This window comes from Kogia breviceps, chromosome 7 (genome assembly GCF_026419965.1).
Source record: "Kogia breviceps isolate mKogBre1 chromosome 7, mKogBre1 haplotype 1, whole genome shotgun sequence".
NCBI classification, from domain to species: Eukaryota; Metazoa; Chordata; class Mammalia; order Artiodactyla; family Physeteridae; genus Kogia; species Kogia breviceps.
The window spans coordinates 39,585,543-39,606,848 of record NC_081316.1 but is presented as its reverse complement, the minus strand read 5'-3'; the positions used below and the strand labels follow the sequence as shown (position 1 = coordinate 39,606,848).

Sequence of the window (21,306 nt, the reverse complement as noted above, 5' to 3'; positions counted from 1 at the left end):
ATATGAACACAAAAAAAGGATATATGGCAAAATGTTATTTATGAATGTTCATATCTATATCTATACTTATATATGTGCATAAGTTAAAAAAGGATATACAGCAAAAGATTATTTATGAATTCTGAGATTATTATGGAAATTTTCTTTTTTTCTCTATTCATTTCCTTATTTTCTGAATTTTTTAAATGCCTTGACATTCTCTTTTTGTATAATCAGAAAAGAAAGGATTTTTATTTTTAAATAAATTTAAAATGAGGTAAAGATTTAATATTCAAACACAAATATTTTTATACCAAACTATAACCCTAAAAAACGATGCTGAAAAAGATAATCCTAACTAATACCAGTAAGAATAACAATGCTAAATCTAAAATGGTAAGTTTAAATCTACTGTAGAGGGAAAATGACTAGATCTACCCTGGTTAAAAAAAATTCAGTGTCGGGCTTCCCTGGTGGCGCAGTGATTAGAGTCCACCTGCCGATGCAGGGGACGTGGGTTCATGCCCGGGTGCGGGAAGATCCCATATGCCACGGAGCGGTTAGGCCCGTGAGCCATGGCCGCTGAGCCTGCGCGTCCGGAGCCTGTGCTGCGCAACGGGAGAGGCCACAACAGTGAGAGGCCCGCGTACAGCAAGAAATAATAATAATAATAATCAGTGTATGTGACTATGCATATTTTACATGCACAAATAATGTATGTAAATATGTTACATCCATAACAATAGCATGATCTATTATTTGCTGATATTAGCATACTCTTCCTAAAACAGCAGTGTTTTAAATTGGCAAATTTAGTTAGAGCTTTCTTTCAAAATGTCCATCACTTTGACCCAGCTCCACTTCTAGAAACCTATCTTAAGGAATTGGTCATAAACACAAAAAATAATTTTTGTACATTTATTCCAGTATTATTTAAAAGAGCAAAACAAAAGAGGCAGGTTATAGATCCTATTTAGATAAAATAAGGATATATATAAATGTGTTTACATAATAGGCATAGAAAAATTCTAAAGGGATACCCAGAAAATCCTTCATGGTGGAACAAAGATCTTGATTTTTCACTTTACACGTTTCCATATTTGAATTTTGGTCATGAGCATGGTTACTTTTATCATTTAAAATGCAAAAGAATAAAAGAGATAAAATGGCAAAAATAATAATAATAATTTGAAGCAACTTATATCTAAAAATAAGAGAATGTGTAAGTAAGATATCATCCACTCACTAGGCATAACATTATGTGGTTATTAAAATTTTTATTTAGAACCCTGGTTAATAGCATGGGAAAATACTTATGTCATAACGTGAAGCAAAAAAAGGAATAAAAATTATATATACATACTTCTAAAAAAAAAAAGCCGACGCTTAAGAAAACAACTGTGAGGAAATATTAAGCTGTAACAAAGGCTGCCACTGGGTATAGGACTAGGGATAAATTCTTTCTTTTCTTTCCACTTTTTGTACTTTTATAAATTTTCATAATGCTGAACAATTTTTAAGTGGAAAAAAATAATTAAGCAGGAAAAAAGTATACAATTCTATTTTACACAGAGTTCACACCTTCAAATGTCACTATTTTGACCAACTTTCAAAGAGTTTTTTCTGAACTGTAATTAGCATACAAGTAAATCTCCTTAATTAGTAATGTGAATTCTATATCCTATATCCAAAAATAAGGGAAAGTTTAAGTAAAATATAGCCCATTACCAGGCATAATATCGTGTGTTAATTAAAACTCACTAAGAATCCTAGTTAACAGCATGGGAAAATACTCACGTGGCACACATCCACTCTACTGTATAATAAAGTTTTAATTTAGTGAATAGAATTCCCTAACTTCCTTTGTATCAGCAATATTCCTGTGAAGTATGGAATAAGATAAATTACTTTTTCCTTGATAAGTAACTTCAGTTTCCTCATCTATAAAATGCACATAATAATATTATACTGCCTCACGAATTTATTGCTAACATTAAATGAGATAATAAGTGTAAATTAATTAGTACAGTCTCCTAGCACTTATTGTACTCAACAAATGGTAGCAATTATTACTATTATGAGCATGGTTGCCCTTAAAATATTTACTTACTCTCTCCTTTCTATTAGGATAAACTCTATGCAAGACTAATCGGAGTGAAAGAAGGATATTTTTTAATTAAAAATGAAGATTTAAGTATCAGAATCAACTTAAAATAGTAAGAGTATATGAAAAATACAAAATTTATATATGGGAAGTTAGTTATTTAAACCTTAGTCTGAAAATGTAGACTTTTAAAAGAATGTATTTACTATTCCTGTGCTCAAGTAATTGTAAGCACACAGAACCTCAAAATAAAAGAAAATCATGTTCTTGCATAGCTAACCTCCCAGAGTAACAATCATTGCACAGTATGAGTTTTTTAACCTTCCTTACTATTTATTCCATTAATTCACACTCCGCTAGAACAAAAGGAACCAGAGGTAGTCTTGTATAGTGAGAAAGAATGAAGGCTAGGAGGCAGACCTAGGTTCAGACCTTGCCTTGTAACTTATTAGATGTGTGACCATGGGCAATTATTTAACTTCTCTGCAGCTTAGTTTTCTCATCTGTAAAATAATAATAATCATATTACCTACCTCAAAAGATTTTTTGAATAACTAAATGGGATGATCTATATAAAATATGTAACAAACATTTTGACCTCACAAAGTAGTAAGTGCTCAACATTTTCTTTGGTATTTATTAACACGGATCAGCAAACTTTTTCTATAAAAGGCCAGACAGTAAATAATTTAAGGTTTGAAGGCCATATGATCTCTGTCGCATCTACTTAACTCTGCCATAATAGAGCAAAAGCAACCACAGAAAATACATAAATAAGTGGGCATGGATATGTTCCAATAAAACTTTATTTATAAAAATAGGTAGTGGGCCAAATTTGGCCACCTGGACATAGTTTGCTGAATCCTGATTTAATGGACTCCCCAACTGGATCTCCTCTAAATGGCTCTCTACACTATGACCTCCTAGGAAAACTCCTTCAATTTTCAAATCTTCTAAATCAGTGTTTTCAAAGTGTGCTCTATGGAACACTCATTTCCTGAGATATTAGTAGAAGTTACACCTCAGTAAAATTCTCTGATCATAAAAGTTTAAGTAAAAATAAATTAATCAGAAATTAGCACACTGTAAATCAACTATATTTCAATTTAAAATACAAAGTTTAGGAAATTCTTGGTTGAACAAATTTTGTGTCTGTAGAAATTCTTTATACATTAATATCTTTGGAAATCTCCAAAATGAGCATGCAGAGTATAATTCCTTGAGTCATTATTTTGGCAAAAATTTTTGAATGCCTATTCACCTAGTGATGTGGATATACAAATAAATAAAATAGGCAAAAGTCCCTGCCTTCACTGAGCTTACATTCCAATGGGGAGGCAAACAATAAAAAAATAACAAGCAATACAAATAGTATTTTAGATGATGGTAAATGATATAGAGAAAAGTGAAGCAGTTGGAGGATAGGGCGTGCTAGAGTTATAAGTATGATACACAGGATGTTCAGAGAGATTAAATGTAAATGGACAAATACTCCAATTTTAAAATCTTCATTAAATGTGGCTTGTAAGAGATATTTCTAAACCATAAGAATACAAAAAAGATAAGTGAATTTTTTAAGTATAACATACAAATACTAACAAAGGAAAACTTTAATAATATCAAACAGAATGGCTTAAAGGCAAAGAGTATTACTAGAGATAAAGATCATAGTTAACAATAAGTCAATTCATTAATTATATATAAAGCATATTTTGTTAAAATATAATGATTCTAAATTTGTATGAACCTAATGATATAGTCTCAAAATGTTTAGCTAAATTTAGCATAAATATAAAGCAAAATAGACAAATTCATAACGAGTGAAGACTTTTAAATACCTCTCTTGACATAACAAACTAAAAAAAAGAAAGGAAAAATGAAGATTTAAATAATACGATCAGCAAATTTGACTTAATTGACATATTTAGAAGGGTGCACCAAACAATTGCAACAATTGCACAATAAAATTATTTTTAAGCAAATATTAGTCAGTCATACTTAATGGTAAAATATTGTAAGTTTTTTCTCTCAGATAGAGAATACAACGAGGGTGCCCATCATCACTACTTGTATCCTCAACATGGTATTAGAAGTCTTAAACAGTACAAAAAGGCAAGAAAAAGGAATACAAGGTATAAGCATTGAAAAAGAAGAAATCAAATTGTCCTTATGTGCAGATGATATGATTATATAGGTAAAAGATTCAACAGAATCTACAGAAAAATAATTATAATTAATAACTGAGTTTGGCAAGTTTGTGTTCTATGATCATGGATTGGAAGACTCAAAATTGTAATGAAGTCTAACTCCCCAAATTAATCTATAGATTCAATGGAATTACAATTCCAATAGTTTTGTGCATGTGTGTGTGTATATATAACTTGCTAACTTGATTCTAAAATTTATATGAAAATCCAAGAAAAGCTAAGAAAATCTTGAAGAAGAACACAAAGGATAGACTTGGTCTACCAGATATCTAGACTTATTATAAAGCAATAGTAATTAGGACAGAAAGGAATTGGCCCTGGGTGGGGGAAAAGGAACAGACTCAAGAGCCCAGAAGAAGAAAAAGAACAAAATAAGCAGATATAGGTACTTGATTTACAACAAAGTTATAAGTTGGCACTACTAAGCAGTGGGGAAAGGATGGGGTTGATTTTGTTTACTTTTTTCAATAAATAATCCTGCATCAATTAGATATCCATAGAGAAAAATAAAATAAAACTTGACCCCTCAGCTATTATATTCCATGATACAAAGGTTAAAATGTAAGTTTTTCTTAAATGCCTCATATTTAAACATAAAATAAGCACTCTAATACAAAATGATAAAATGCAAATTAAAACCATGAGGTATGAACTTTCACCTGTTTGGTCCAGGGCATAGAGAAACAGGTATTCAAACATTATTGTTAGGGGTACAAAGGGCACAGCATCTACTAAAGGCAATTTGATAACACCTATTTAAACTTTAAATTGCATATAACTATTAACCCACGATTCCATTTCTAGGAATTTTTCCTATAGATGTATTTGTACATGAATGTAAAGGATATTCAATGCAAAATTGTTAGTAATAATACCAAAAGATTAGAACCAACCAAAAAGTCCATTTAAGACAAGAATTAAATGTTATAGCACACTAATATATTGAAATATTTTGTAGTCAGTTAAAAGGAATGAGAGGGATTCTCGGGTGGTGCAGTGGTTGAGAGTCTGCCTGCCAATGAAGGGGACGCGGGTTCGAGCCCTGGTCTGGGAGAATCCCACATGCCGCGGAGCGACTGGGCCCGTGAGCCACAACTACTGAGCCTGCGTGTCTGGAGCCTGTGCTCTGCAACAAGAAAGGCCGAGATAGTGAGAGGCCCACGCACCGCGATGAAGGGTGGCCCCCGCTTGTCACAACTAGAGAAAGCCCTCGCACAGAAATGAAGACCCAACACAGCCAAAATTAAATAAATTAATTAATTAATTGATTAATTAATTTTTTTAAAAGGAATGAGAAATCTCTATATATCCTGATATATATATTGTGGAAATGAAAAAAGCAAGATACAGACAAATATGTATAATACTACTTGTGTTAAGAATACCATTTGTGTTAAAAAAAGCATTTCATAGTATATCTCTAGATGGATACATAAGAAATTGGTTATAGACATGGCTTTCAGAGACGGAACCTGAGACACTGAGGAACTTGCAGGAAATAAGTAGGAGATCAACTTTTTACTCTACACCTTCTGTACTTTTATAAATTTGTGCCATATATACAGAAGACCTATTTAAATAAACAAATATATTTATTTGGGAACTGAATTTCACACAAGTACTCACAGTCCCTCACATATAAGTGTCTAATATTGTGACTAATAATAAGATATAAAGATTACCTGGCAAAGATTTATTTGTAAAGTATGCACAGTTAGTATATTAGCTACAAACATCTTTTATATCCCTGGAGTCAGTACAACTGAGTGAAGTTTTGCAATTTATCATCCTGGTATAATGATCTCAACATATGGAAGTGCCTTTAAGATTACACACTGTTTTTTAAATATACTACAAAATATTGTGAAGCAAAGCAAGGATGAGGGGTATTTTAGTCTTGTACTAATGAATACCAGAGTAAACACTATAGAACAAGATCATATAAATGACAGGAGAACAAGTCATGTCTATGCCCAGACAGGTCCACTAAATATATACTCTTTCCTTTTATAATTTTTAATAATTTTTTATTTTATATTAACTGGGCATACTTGAGAAATAATTCTTTCTTCCAGCTGACTTAACCATTTATGCAAAAGTAAAATGACTGCTGTAAAATGGGTTGACTCAAGCAGATCATTCACTTCAACTTGACACCTTTCTTTGTGAAAACAACTCAATGAACATGGCAGCACCCTAGATCATTTAAACAGGACATTTTGTTTTAATATTCTTGAATCTAACTTTCTTGTGTATTTTATGAGTGTCTCTTTCATTTCGGTTCATCTCATGTCTGTCTTTTAAGCTAATTCAACTATCTAAAGACCTCATTTTGAGTAAAATCATGGAGAGTATGAAAGACTTACCAATCTTATGTCACATCAGAAGAAACAGGAATGAATGACATCTGAGAAAGGAAAAAGTTGCCACTCTCAAAATTCGGAAGCTGTTATTTCTCAAATCAGTGGACTGCAGCATGGTTCTGATCCATTTGCTCACAAACTTTAAAGACTACAAGCTTCTGAATTCACATTTAACCCTACAGTTAGTTACTTATTTACTTGTTTCTTCAAATCAAAAATCTATTACTCTGAACTGGTTGGAGTCAATAGCCTTATTTATCTTAATCCTATGTACAACTGTTATTTTTTTTCCTTCAATGTATACTAAGCACCTGATCCTGGTCTACATGAACAGAGCAACTCTTAAATTGTTTTAATATGCACTTCTTCAGACTGTAAATCTCTTAAGGGTAAACCAGTATTTTCTCTTTCCTTTTGTACATTTATACACTATCTTAGTACCGAGTCTTCAATAATTTTTTTTTCATTATGTGACATTGTAAAAAGCAAAGGACAATTTAGTTAACCTACTTGGTGAGAAGAAATATTTTGATATATATCAATTTACTAATCAAAGTTCATTTTAACAAGAACTCATATTTTTTTTTTTTTTTTTTTTTTTTTTTTTTTTTTTTGCGGTATGCGGGCCTCTCACTGCTGTGGCCTCTCCCACTGCGGAGCACAGGCTCCGGACGCACAGGCCCCGCGGCCACGGCTCACGGGCCCAGCCGCCCCGCGGCACGTGGGATCCTCCCGGACCAGGGCACGAACCCGCGTCTCCCGCATCGGCAGGCGGACTCTCAACCACTGCACCACCAGGGAAGCCCCAAGAACTCATATTTTTATGGAAAATTATGATTATTAACACCCTGGCTCTTGCTTCCAATAAGATAGCCTTGTAGGGTACATTATTCTGAACTTATATGTTGTCATAACTGTTGTTATATGTCATCACATCTTGGAGACTAGTATCACCATTGTCTTAGATTTGAGATCCATTACAGAGATATTTCTGATATAGCAATTAATTTTATTTCTCCATTTTTCAGTGTAGGTAAACTGATCAGAAGAGGGGGACAGTAACCAATGCTTCTTGCAGGTTAACTGAAGGAAAATATAACAAAACCCAGAAAAAAAATGTATCTTAGTTAAGATTCTGATTCTGTTGAATAAAAAAATAAATTAACAATTTGAGATGATTTTCAGGGAAAAGGATGGTAAGAGGAAAACAAATAAGTTTCCAAGGAAATATATATAAATATATTTCTTTGATGAATATAATACAACAGGGCTTCATTCTAAATAATACCTCCTTACTGCATAGTAGTTTACAAGCAATCTAAACTCTTTCCTCAGAACTAAAAGTATTATTTTTTCCTTAAAATTTTACATGTCTGTTCTTCTGTCACAAAAGCACATGCTGCTATGGAGGATGAGGACTATGGAGCTACAAAGTTTACCACAGCTTCAGTCACCAATGCTCGCACCTATACAGTGTCATCCTTAGAAACCATCTGATGTTCCTTCTGCATGATCAGTAAAACATTGAGTTAGCACTTAACACTCTATGGAAGATCAAACCAATTTTTTTAAGCAAAAAAAATTCCAGCCGAGTCAAAAGAGAGTTGTAATGTATCAAAACCTCAAAAGGAGATCTTTATATGCTCAGGATTTACCTGTTTCTTTGATTGCAGTACCTGAACTCTACACATAGTATATTTGGTGAGTAGAATGCTGGCAAAGCAGATGTTACCTTGCATCCTCCATCTAAATTCTTATTCCCAATTTGGTTGTCTGCAGTGGTGAATCAGAACAAGGTGACTCATTCAACTAACAACGAGAAATTTGAAGCTATACTTGCCTCCTAGTGTTTACCTTGAAATAAGGCTATTATGCTACTAAAACTTAAAAGCACAGGAGCTAGCCAAGTTGCAAAATAACATTCAAGATAAGACCACTGCATCATGATTTCTCTCTAATTGTTTTCCTTAGAACAGATGTCTAAGATGAGTTCCTCACATTAAAAACAAACGGGAGGAGATTAAGGTTTTCAACTATGCCTCTGACAAGCCCATATGAGTGTCTTACAGTTGTCAGAATTCATTCAAGAGGAAAGCAAGAAGCATGGCAAAACATAACTCAGCAAAGTATTGCACCTTAAAATATGTCTTACACCAGAACTTCAGATTGTACCTACGTTCTTTTTTGTCCCAGCTTATGTGAAACAACTGCTTGCCTAAGGACAATGGAAACAACCAAAATTTAATGAGTGCCTACCATCTTCCAGACACTTTAACATGTACCAGAAAAACATGTTGTCATGGTAGACAAAAGTACCAAAGGCTACATAGTTCCTACATTATGCACCAAGGTACCCCAATGCACCATAAAGAACTCATAGCAATACTAACATATTTTAACTTTTTAAGAGAAACACAGCTCTACACGACATCTGTTGATTGACACATATCATTAGCAATTGTGATCATTTAAAAAATGAAATTGAAGCAGTGTTTTTACTTTCAATTTATCTGTAATATTTTTTCAAAAGTCTCCTAAGTTTTTAGTACATAAAAACTTAAGTTGTTTGATCCAAACTAAGTACTGAAGTGAACTGTTAGGTATTTCTTTTGGACCAGAGCCACCTTGGAAAAATTACTGACACACTAAAGACACCATGAACCAAGAAAATTTGAGAACTTCTGGCTTAGAGCCTTAGAGCCTTCTTACTTATGAATACACACGACTCAAGTAAATAAAAGCAAATCACTGTTGATAAGTAAAGGAAAATAATGAAAGTATCTGAAAATGCACTTTTCCACCCAGTGTCTGAAAAAACTTGGTCCACAGTAAGGGAATGACTCTGAGATTACTGTGAGCAAAATCAATAGTCTCAATGTCAGTGCCAAATAAGTCAGTGCCTCAAAATACATATGCAATCCAAAAAGGAAAAATGTGAGATGAAAGTGCTGAGACAACCTGAGAAAAGTAAATCAGAAGCACTCTACATAGCAGAAGAAAAACTCACTAGAAAAACAGCGTTGTTAGGTTAGAAACTGACAGAGACAGATATAAGCATTTGTGTAACTTCACACTCAGAGGTATCTTGGCAGTGTCTGGTAGTATTTCTGATCCTGTAACCAGGAAATGTACATGAGGTCATGGAAGAAACAGATAAGTAAAAAAGAAAGAAAACAAAGTCCTAGGACTTTGAAATATATACACACACACAAAAAAGAGGGACATCAGAGATAAAATATAACAGTGCAAGGGGAAGGATCCTCTCAACAGAGTGAAAAGGATAACGAATGTAAAACAACCCATAAATTCTCATGTAAAGTCAGGGGAAGATAGACTACTGATGAGGCCAGGCAATGCCTAGAATTGTGATTCCAACAAGAACATCACTAGAACATTACAGCAAAATACAATGTCAATTGGTTTGAAGGAACGATCTTTATTCCACAAATAAAAAAGGATGGGACTCGAACCTGATTGAGAGTTTCACATCTCCTAATCAGTACACAAAGATTTTTAATGTAAAAGTAAAATTCCATCTAAATGTAAGGCTACAAATTGTTGGTAAAAAATTGTGGTTTTTTTTTTTTAATGCCGAAAGTACACTATTGATACACTCATGTTATTTAGTTGAATTGGAGGGAATGGAGGAGTTATCTGGGATATCTACACACAGTTATTTTACTAAAACTAGGTCACACAAAAGGGAAACCAGTAAAAGCAGAGTAACATTGTCACATAATAGTGGCTATTAGTCCAAAGTCGAACACTCTCTTCCTTTCTCTATACTAGCTCTGTGTAATCTTAGAAGTGTCACTTAATCTTATTGTTTCTCAGTTTTCCCAAGCTTCTAAAATGTGTAATATGTAATATTTATTGTGTCAACGTTGTTGAAAGAATGAGATATGATAAAAGAATGAAAATTCTTTAAAAATATAGAGTTCTTCAATCAAGATATTGTTATAACCACTCAAAATAGTACTTTTACTTTCATTCTCACATGAACTTTAAGAAGAGCCAGACATACTAGTAAAGCAGTTTCAACAGACCTTGTAGGTAACCTACAGATTTTACACCCAGATAGATCACACCTGCAGTACTAGAACTTAAACTGATGGCCACATCAGATATCCAGGCATCACAGAAGACTGAAGAAAATAATTGCTACTGTGACTGAATTAACTTTAAAAAGCATGTTAAAATTATTCCTGAATAACAACTGGTTACCAGATCATCAGAATTCTATCTACAAAATGCATCTTGAGTCTGGAAACTAATCTGTCATTAAATTATTTCATTTCCAAATGAAATATTTATCATTATTTATGTCATCTCCAAAATGATTCTCTAATTTTTTAACTCCTTCCTACTCTCTCTCACAGCCCTCGACTAAGTCCTTATTGTCTCTCATCTGAACTTCTAAGCACCCTAACTGAGATATCTAATTCCAGTCTCTTTTCCTATTAATTCATAGTTCACTCCATCCCTAATCTTTTCAGTTATCTCCCTTAAATAAAGATATGATCACATCACTACTATGCTCAAAATCTATTTGGCTCCACTTTACCCCTCATCATAAAGACCAAAATCTTTGCTATCCATTCAAGGCCTTCATAAATCTGGCCACAATTTCCTTCACAGCTTCATCATCTTGTGCATGGGCAAAACTTCAGTCAAGGGGGCTTCCCTGGTGGCGCAGTGGTTGAGAGTCCGCCTACCGATGCAGGGGACACGGGTTCGTGCCCCGGTCCGGGAGGATCCCACATGCCGCAGAGTGGCTGGGCCCGTGAGCCATGGCCACTGAGCCTGCGCGTCCGGAGCCTATGCTCCTCAACGGGAGAGGCCACAACAGTGAGAAGCCCGCGTACCGCAAAAAAACAAAAAAACAGAAAACTTCAGTCAAAAAGGATTGTTTCCTGCTCTCCCAAAGTGAATTGCATTTTCCCACCTTCAGGCCTTTGTTCATATTCTTTCCTCAAAACAAGTGGAATTCCACTCCCCTCCACCTCTACCTGTTGAATTCAAATGCTACTTCCTCCATGAAGTCTTCCTGAGAGTTAAGTTTTCCAACTGGAGTTAATCTCTCATTCCTCAGCATGCTGATATCATTGGCTATATATTTTGCTTGGACACATAAGTTTTGCTTTATATTGCAATAATTTATGCAATATCTGTTGTTTCTTTCACTAGGCTGTAAGTTCATCGAGGGGAGAAAACTTGTCTCGTTCATTTTAATTTTACATGCGAAGCCTAGAAGAGTGCTCTGCGTATCAGGAGCTCTGTAATATGTCTTTTGAATTTAAATATGGAAGCATTACATAAACAAACTTCACCCAGAAAAAAATCATAGCTAAGGAAAGAATAGAAACACATTCCTATGATGAATGGAGGGAAATATTTGCTACTGTGTGTCAGATCATAATATATATCTCATCTTCTTCAATTATTGGCAACTGTTTTAAAAATAAACAAAAAACACTTTAAAAGCTGTACTTATGTCCTTTATTTTCAAAATACAACAGTAACTTTTTCAATAATCATGTTTCACGGCAAAAGAAGTGTATGTGTCTTTCCAAAAACCCCTCTCTATTTCTTGAACTCAATTAATGAACATAAGTCATTATATTTCAAAAGCTGGACTGGAAAGTAAATTCATCACTGAAGGCAAAATGTATTCATATCCAAGCAGACCTCACCTTTATACTTATATCACTAATGGAATTCTTGTGCACCTTTCTACTTTTGGCGGGGGACACGCACCAAACGGCTTGCAGGATCCAACCAGGGATCGAATCTGTGCCCTCTGCAGTGGAAACTCGGAGTCCTAACCACTGGACCGCCAGGGAATTCCTGCACATTTCTTCTGAGGCAAGATGTTTTCAGATCTACTAGTACATATCCCAGTAAGAAAAGGAGGGAAGGCTATCAATCTCCTCCACTTGCTGGAGTTTGAGAAAATGAGGATGAAAGAAGAGAAATAACATAAATAAGCTTTCATTTTCAGTGAGTAGGATTAACAAATCTAACATCATTAATCATGTCTTCCACATTCTATTCAATAGGCTAAACTTCTTAAAGAAAACCTCTCTTCCAAATTTCATGATATACTAAATTTAAAATGTACTAATTTATCTGAAAGTTAATTCTCCTATATCAAGTTTGATTAAAATAAGACTCAGATATTTTTTATGTGACAAGAAAATAGAGACAGAGAAGAGAAATCAAGGTCAAAGAATGATTTAAATATGGCATTAAGTTTAAGTTTTCCCCAGACACCTTCTAAGATACTATGACCCCCACAGACATGCATAAATGTAGGGAAAGGAAACTTTGGCAGGTTATGTAATAGATAAAACACTTTTTTAATGAGCTTTCATTCCCATGTACAGTGGATGCCAATCCAAAGAAGAAGCTCCAGTGGCCAAAGGGACTTTTCACTCAGGGGCAACAACTAGACTACAGATATCACCTGTTCATTGCAAGTATCCTGACTGGCATCTCAGTTACTTTAAAGAGGCTCATAAAAATTCCTAGAGCACTGAGGAGGGTAAAAAAAAGAAAAAAAAAAATCAACCTAGGCAATTAGTCAAAAAGAAAGGGTCACTGCCACAGCCATTTCACTTTAGAATCCTGGAAACCTGACAGCATCATAAAATTACATTTCCAAGACGAAAAGTTTTCCCCATTGCTTTCTGGGAATCATAGTCAATCTGCATGGATCCAACACACTTCCTGACACTTAACTGTTTTCTTTATTCTTTGTTGTTGCCATTGTACTGTCAGCTGGAATCTGCTCTGAGAAAAGTATGTAACAGTTCTACCCTGAGTGAAATTAAATTAATCTATGACCTCTCCCAGATGTATTACATTTTATACCTGCTCAGAAATCCTGGAATGGAAAGAGAAGTACTGAAGACAAAAGAAATCTAACATGTGGAAATACTACTGTGGATGGTTATATTACGATCCCAACTACCTGTTCCCACTTTTTGACATGTGACTTCCAGTGCCTCCCAGTAGGTAGAGTGTATTTCCTGCCCCATTTTCAGGGTTGGACAAGTGTCTTGGCCAATGCAATATGAGAAGATGTGACATATGCCATATCCTTATGGAAGCTTTATTTGCACCTACATCGTGTAATTCAGCCTTTTGTACTCCTGGCCTCTGCTATGAGAACAGCATGTCCCGGATAGCGGCTGCTCCCTCAACCTGGATCACAGATTGAAATGACATGTGGCCAAAAAGAATCAAGCACAGCCACAGCCAACCTGAAGACCCATGACTAAGAAACAAATGTTTGTTGTAAGCCACTGTGACTTTGGAATTCTTTGAGACTGCAGCAAAACTGACAAATACAGACATTGGTAACAGAAATGATATTACAGTTGGTCCTCTGTATCTGTGGGTTCTGCATCAGTGGATTCAACTAACAAAGAATCATAAATATTTTTTTTAATTCCAGAAAGTTCCAAAAAGCAAAACTTGGAAGTTTCCACCTGCCAGCACCTATTTACACAGCATTTACATTGTTTTAGAGATTATAAGTAATCTAGAGATTATGTAAAGTATACGGGAGAACGTGCGTAGGTTATATACACACTACATACTATGCCATTTTTTATAAGGGACTTGAGCATCCTTGGATTTTGGTATCCATGAGGGCGCCGGGAACCAATCCTCCACAGATATCAAGAGACGACTGTATACTGCATAACATCCTCAAAACCTTAGTGACTTAAAAACAAAAAAAAAATTATTTCTCTGCTCATATTACATGTTGGTAGAAGGAGGTCAGCTTCTGTGTCTCTGCTCTAGGCTGAGTCAGATTCAAGTCTGCTCCATTGTCTTCTCATTCTAGAACCCAGACTGACGATACATCCTATATCTGAAACATGTTCATCTTATAACAGAGGGCACAGGAATAAGAGAGCTGGTAGAAACTTGCACCTCCTAAATGATTCTGCTCAGAAATAATACGGCCAAGACCCCAAATCAGTAGGGAGGGAGAAGTATACTTCATCTACAAGAAGTAAAGGAATAAATAATTTTGATCAACAGTACCATATGTCACATTTATTATGTTTTAGTCATTGTACTAACTGTACTTTACATAAGTTATCTCACTTATATCTCACACCAACCCAGTAAGAAAAGCATTATCCCCACCTTCTTGAAAACTGTGGCTCAGAGAAGTAATGTAAATTGTCCAAAGGTATTCCAAAGATGTGTGAATGGATGTCTGGGTCCTGGTACAGGAATACATGATTCCAAAGCACCTGCTCTTACAGCCACCCCACACTCACACAGTGTTTTTCTCTGTCAAGTTATAAGCATTAACTTAACAGATGGGATCTGTCCGTGTATAAAACCAATATTGCTTAAAGACTCCAATAACTAACCTTTCTAAGTGAAATAGGGCAATGTAAAGGTAGTAAAAAAGAGAAAAACATCTATGGAAATAGACTTATGGAAAGATAGACAGGAATAAGCACAACAATGAGAAGGTATGTGAATGAGAACCCAAGGAACTGAAAAATAAGAAGAGAAATTGATAGCACTTCTCCAGGCAAGAGCACTTACAAAAATAGCTTGCCTCAGGGGAAAACATTTTAGACTCTGATTTCACAGGCCATAAGAAAAGCACTAGGGTGTTTCCCTTTCCTTTAAAAAGTGCACACCCAGTTTTTTCATAGCTGCCTGAATATTACCATGTACTCACTACAGTGCCTCGTTTGAGACTGGTGGTCACTGGCTTACACGTATCACAAGTGCTTTTTAAACTAAAAAAAAAAAAAAAAAATCTTGCCATCCCTGATGCACCTGAATGAGCTGCTCTCAACTTATTTAAGGAGTCATTTTTCATCTGAGTCACATCTTTGGGGCTCCAGATCATGATCTGTTCTACCTGCCAATTTCTACCACAACTGTAATTCTACTTGAAATATTAATACCCTATGATAGTGATGTTAACTTCTAGTTGTTATTGTTGATTTTTTTAATTCATGAATTTAAAACTGATTTGATACATTATGCCAACACAAAACTTTCTAACCATCAGGTAAGTAGTAATTAGAGTTATAGAGGCACCAAAGGACATTAGTACTTAGAATAAAGCTGAAGAATCTTATAGCAGGCCTCCATACCAGATAGCCAGACTGCTACTGGGGAAAAGGCAAACCATCTCTAAGTAGTACCATGCACTGCTAGTAACTAAGCCTCTGACAAGTATGCCATGTTATTTTGTTTGTGTATATTTGAAGACCCTGTTACTCTATAACACAATGAGGAAATTTTTTTTTTAAACAAGACAAGCAGATCGTTTCCCAGATGTGAGAAGAAAACTGGAACAGTCAGTTGTCTGTACAACCTGGGCCCAATTTTTCTTTTCTTCAGCCCCCACCTACTTTTTCCCTACATGCTGTTATATAGCTCACCATTCATAATCTTCCAGTACAGTGATAAGCTGTGTTTACCTAAGGTGGCTTTGGATATTTTTCTGCAATTCAGAATGTCAAATAAATCACATGGTAGATTAAATCAGAATAGGATCAATTGGTGCATGAATAATCTATCTCAGAAATATTATCTTGTTCATGCTCAGGCACCAGCAGATTATTCCAGTTGGTGGTACTTAAACCTAAAGTTCCACTGGTTCCTTTGATAGATAACCCAAATGGGAGAAAAATTTTACTAATACAATGTGTATCTATGCATACTCAGATATAAGTTATCAAGGTAAGCCTATGACCTATTATTATCATTATTATTAATATGTGTGGGTAGATGATATGTATAGACACATTTATCAAATTCAAATTAGCCAAAACGTGGCAGTGAAAAATCTAACTATGACATATGCACAAACTCTCTTATTCAAAATTTGGGATTATATGGACAGGGGCTAGATGGGACATAGCAGAAAAAATACAGCTTTGGAGTCCAATAGACCTGAGTTTTACTTCTAGATCTTCTACTGTATGACCTGGGACAGTTTACTTAATTTCTCTGAACCTTGGATTTCTGAGATAATACTGAAAACATACAGGATTTTTAAGAGTAAGAGAGATAATAGTTATATAAAGCTCAGTGAACAAGGTTTAACACATAGCAGATAATAAATTTTAGAAAATGTTTGACTTAAAAGGAGTAGAGGATATATTTATAAGTATTTTTAAAGAGACAATTCAGAATTCTGGTCAAAGATGAGGGAGTAAAAGCAATTTTTTCTTAACTCTTTTCCACTCTTCTCCTTTGAAAAAACCAAAAAGAATAAAAAGGGGGTTGGGAGGGGCAAAGGCGGGCCCTGAGGTTATCTTCAATGAAGCAATGAAATACCTATAAGTTCAAATCACAAAATGAAGAATATATTCCAAATATATTAAAATCTAAACCAGAATAAAGGAGAATACTATGAGCTGACACCCACCTCCTCAGATCTCAAGCAGAAATAAATTTCTTTAAAACCAAGTGCCACAGTCTGAAAGAATATCAAATGATCCTTTGATTAAAGTGATAAGATTTAAGGGCATGAGAGACAATAGAACTAATAGGGAGTATTCCTGTGAAGACCTGGTTATTTACACTGAGGAACTACAGGTGAAGTTGAGCTGAATAAGGAGGAAACATGCAGATACATCATCTTGTCTATAATCTAATCTAAAACACTGACTGAGGTGAGGGAAAGGAAGCAGAGATGACCAGATCACAACACAGATAGCCTGACTTCAGGTGCTTCATTGTAAGCCACGCCAAACTTCTAATGCCAGAAACTAAGGAAAGATATAGGCAGAATGCCTATATCCTATAATAATAATAACAATAATAATAGATTTTTCAAGACAACAAATGTCAACTTTAAAGCTTCTAAGACTACCCCAATTCACTCTATACTACCCCTCCTAATATTGTTTTTCAGCAAATAGCCATCCGGTATAAATATGCCCCCAGCTGTAGATAAGCAATAAGAAATGAATTAGCACAAAATCCACATATACTTAATATACGGAAAAAATAGGATAATAGAAATAATAGGAAAAAATAATAGAAAATAGGATATTATTTAAAGACACATTTAAAAAAATAATGATTTCCTCCCCTGCTCAAGGAAACAAAGGAAAAATTTAGACAAATATTTCTCCTCAGTCTCAAATAAAAATAGCATGATCTCTGCAGGGGGAGAAAAAAAAGAGCTCAAAGACAAGATAAAGAGATCAAAGAAGAGATAAGACAATAGTAGTTGAAAAGTGAGCTGGCAGACCTCACAAAAGAAATAGAAAAAGGAAAATTAAGGCATTGCATACATAAAAGTCTCACTAGATATAATTTTTTAATGTTTATGACACAGAGGGAGGATGAAGGAAATCATTTAAAAAGAAATGGTGAAAATGAAAAGAGAACATAATGGAGATAAAACTGATAACTAGGAATTACAGAATATTGAGTATAGTTATTTTAACAAATCCTCCAGATGATTCTGATACATGCTGAAGTTTGAAAACCACTGGTAAGGTGATGTTTGAAGCCACTGCAGCTTCCTTGGCCCATGATGGCATGATTGAATCTTGTTTCTGAATTAAACAACCTGGGAATTGCCTATCTTTAGACTTCTTGAAAGAATAGTAATATATTGTTTACCACCTAAGAAATCAAAAAACATCCAAATGAATAGTATGTTACTAATATAACTCAGGGATTGGCAAACTACAACCCACTGGCTAAATCTAGTCTATTCATCATTTTTGTATGGCTTGTGAGCTAAGAATGGTTTTTACATATTTCAATGGTTGGGGAAAAAATCAAAAGGAAAAATATTGTGACATGTGAAAATTATATGAAATTTGTATTTCAGTGTCCATAAATAAAGTTTTATTGGAACACAGTCAAAAAAACCCAGCTGATAACTAGGAAAACAATGAAGATGCAACATATTTAAAATTACTGATTCTGAAGAGAATTTTTTAAAAACAGACCTCCACCTCTATTAAATATCATAGAAGAAAGTAGTTCATGTCCCCAGGAAAAGGTAAAATGTAACAATTCATACATTAAAATATATCCTGATAAAACTTGGACTTTAAAGGCTTACAGGTAAAAACAACAACAAAAAAATCAGCTGCAAAGTTAGAAGTGGGAGGTCTTGTTACAGAAATCATGCTGGCCTCAGTCTTTGCCTCAACAACATTAAATGCCAGAAAACAAGGAGAGCAAAATCTACAGTCCTTTAAATAAGTGTGATCCAATAATGTTATACCCAGCCAAGTTATCCTTCAAGCATAAAAGCAACAAAGTCTAAACATATAAAAATATATAACCATATAAAGATTAAGGAATTTGCATGCAAGAAAATGCTACCTGAAGATAAAATCCAACTAAGCAAGGTATGAATCAAAAAGAAGCTAGGGCTGTATACTATTGTACATCAACTATAACTCAATTTAAAAAATAAAAATTAAAAAATAATTTTTAAAAAAGAAGCCAGGGCTAGAAAGTGAGCACTAAGCAATACCATAAGTTATGATACAGTGTGAAAATAATGAAGCAGGGGAAAGGGAGGAAGTGTAAATTAATTATCTTTCATAGCAGAGAATACTATCTGAAGTTGAACTAGGTGGTTTTCCTTTTTTTAATGTCCTTAACCTCATCCCTTTTTTTTTTCACTTTAGAAAGACCTTTAGGAATTTATATGTCTTGCTATAAAGATATAACTGAAGTTTAGAAATTTCTTCAGTTTTATTTAAATTTTTTCTCTTTTAAGTCATTCTAAAATTAAATATTTTTTATGAAATATAGTATATGTGTAATATGATCCTATTTTTGTGAAAGTATTTTCACTTTTTAGGCATCTATTTGTTCACATACCTGGGGATATGTCTGGAATACTTACCAAATGTTATAATTGTTATTTCTGGGAGGCAAGATTTGAGGTAATTTTTACCTTTCTCTTTGTACTTTTTTTGTATTGGTTTAATTTTCTATAATAAGTATAGGTCATTTTATAAAGTTTCTAATATTTTAAGGTAGAAATAAAAAGTCAATATTTAAATATAAACGTTCAGTGTCATAAATATAAATCATTTTTACCTATTCACTAAAATAAGTTAGAGCTTGCACTTAAAAACAGATCATGGGGCTTCCCTGGTGGCGCAGTGGTTGAGAGGCAGCCTGCCGATGCAGGGGACACGGGTTCGTGCCCCGGTCCGGGAGGATCCCGCGTGCCGCGGAGCGGCTGGGCCCGTGAGCCATGGCCGTTGAGCCTGCGCGTCCGGAGCCTGTGCTCCGCAACGGGAAAGGCCACAACCGTGAGAGGCCCGCGTACCACAAAAAAAAAAAACAAAAAAAAAGTTCATGGCAAAATGTTTTATATTCCTGAATTGTGTCACCATATTTATTTTAAAGAGTAATAAAATTCCAATTCCTTTAAAATAGTTCATTAGTCAAAGTTTTCCTAACTCAAACAGACCTGACATTAATGAAGTTTGATTATACACACACATTTTTTCAACATAAACAAACAATATATAATATATATTAGGAACTGGGCCGCACAGCAGGAGGTGAGTGGCAGGTGAGCAAGCAAAGCTTCATTTGTATTTACTGCCACTCCCCATCGTTCACATTACCACCTGAGCTCCTCCTCCTGTCAGATCACCAGCGGCATTAAATTCTCACAGGAGCGCGGCGAACCCTACTGTGAAATGCACATGCAAGGGATCTAGGTTGCGCACTCCTTATGAGAATCTAATGCCTGATGATGTGAGGTGGAGCTGAGGCAATGATGCTAGTGCTAGAGAGTGGCTGCAAATACAGATTATCACTAGCGGAAAGGTTTGACTGCAAAGAGACCATAGTAATTCAATTGTTTGCAGACTCATATCAAACCCTACCAGTAAGTGGCAAGTGAAAACAAGCTCGGGGCTCCCACTGATTCTGCATTATGGTGAGTTGGATAATTATCTCATTATATATTACAATGTAATAATAATAGAAATAAAGTGCACAATAAATGTAATGCACTTGAATCATCCCGAAACCACCCTCCCCACGCCAGTCCACGGAAAAATTGCCTTCCACGAAACCAGTCCCTGGTGCCAAAAAGGTTTGGGCCCACTGATATATATAATACAATGTATATGCAATATATAAGGATAAATCCCAAACTTTTACAAACATATGAAAATAATAACTAAATTTAAAACTTTTGTATTTTTAAGAGTATTTTGTTAAAGCTATTTTCTTAGGAAAATACAGTACATATTCTCCCTCTCCAAACCTCTAATATTTATTTTCTGAAAAATATTCATCAATTAACTCATGAGGAAAAAAAATATTTCTTGAGCACAGAAACTTAATGATAACCTCACTAATGGACACTACAGACTCACTACATTAGAAGCATGAGAGGATGATTTCGCTTTTACTTTATGACAATGTCATATAATTATAAAAATCTTATTTCAATAGCTAAAGATTAAACAACAAATTACTTAAAAGTTACTAATGGTGTTCTTCCTTTTTTTAATTTTTTTATTGGAGTATAGTTGCTTTACAATATTGTGTTAGTTTACACTGCACAGCATAGTGAATCCGCTATTCACATACATATATCCCCTCTTTTTTGGATTTTCTTCTCATTTAGGTCACCACAGAGCAGGGAGTA

The 21,306-nt window shown here is 34.6% G+C and overlaps 1 protein-coding gene across 35 annotated transcripts in view; it reads right to left on the bottom strand.

Annotated features, from left to right (window-relative positions):
- Positions 1-21,306, bottom strand: part of SOX6 (SRY-box transcription factor 6) — a 645,440-nt gene that overhangs the window by 553,328 nt on the left and 70,806 nt on the right. For 2 of the 35 annotated variants that reach the window (XM_067038174.1, XM_067038176.1), the window contains exon 2: positions 6,657-6,697. The exons of 32 other annotated variants lie outside the window; for them this stretch is intronic. The gene's annotated coding sequence lies outside the window, so the exon portion shown is untranslated. Of the gene's footprint in view, positions 1-6,656; positions 6,698-12,346; positions 12,425-21,306 lie in introns of those variants that run through there. One more of the 35 variants, XM_067038177.1, reaches the window with a different exon arrangement.